Consider the following 669-nt stretch of genomic DNA (forward strand, 5'->3'; position numbering starts at 1 on the left):
CCCCGCCGCGAGCTGGCTACCCCGCGAGCCCCAGGTGACCGCCGGCGCTCCGCGTACTGAGAGGCGGAGGCTGTGCCTGGCCAGCCGCTCTTAAAGGGACGCCCACAGCTCACACGCTCCTCCTGCTGCCTGAGCCTCCGGAGCCGCTCTCCCAGGCTCCCTGCGGCAGCGGCGGGGCTGCCAGGGGCGGCACACTCCAGCGCCAGCCAGAGAGCTAGCGCCGCTTGAGGCCAGCCGGGGACGCGGCGCTTTACACGAGGGTTCCCTTCTAGTTGCACGGTGGATAGTATTAGCCTTCGTTTTGGGAAATAAAGAAAATCCAGCTTAGCAAGTTAGGGCCTTAATCGTATTAGGGAATCCGTGTATGGCCTCGCAGTTTGCAGAGTACTTCACCTTCTAACGAAGCCTGGAACGCCATTTCAGACTGAATAAAACCATAGATACGATGTATACCTATGCAACAACCCTGCACATTCTGCACATGTATCCTGGAACCTAAAGTTAATAAATAAATAAATAAATAAATAAATAAATAAATAAATAAATAAATAAATAAATAAATATCACAGAGGCCCTGTAGGCCCAGGTGCGGAGGTTTGAGAAGTGATTTGCCCAAATGCATACAGCTGAGAAGCGGCGAAGGCCAGACCCAACCCAGGGCCTTTAGAA

The sequence above is a fragment of the Colobus angolensis genome, unplaced genomic scaffold (genome assembly GCF_000951035.1).
Source record: "Colobus angolensis palliatus isolate OR3802 unplaced genomic scaffold, Cang.pa_1.0 Scaffold56, whole genome shotgun sequence".
In the NCBI taxonomy this organism is placed as follows: domain Eukaryota; kingdom Metazoa; phylum Chordata; class Mammalia; order Primates; family Cercopithecidae; genus Colobus; species Colobus angolensis.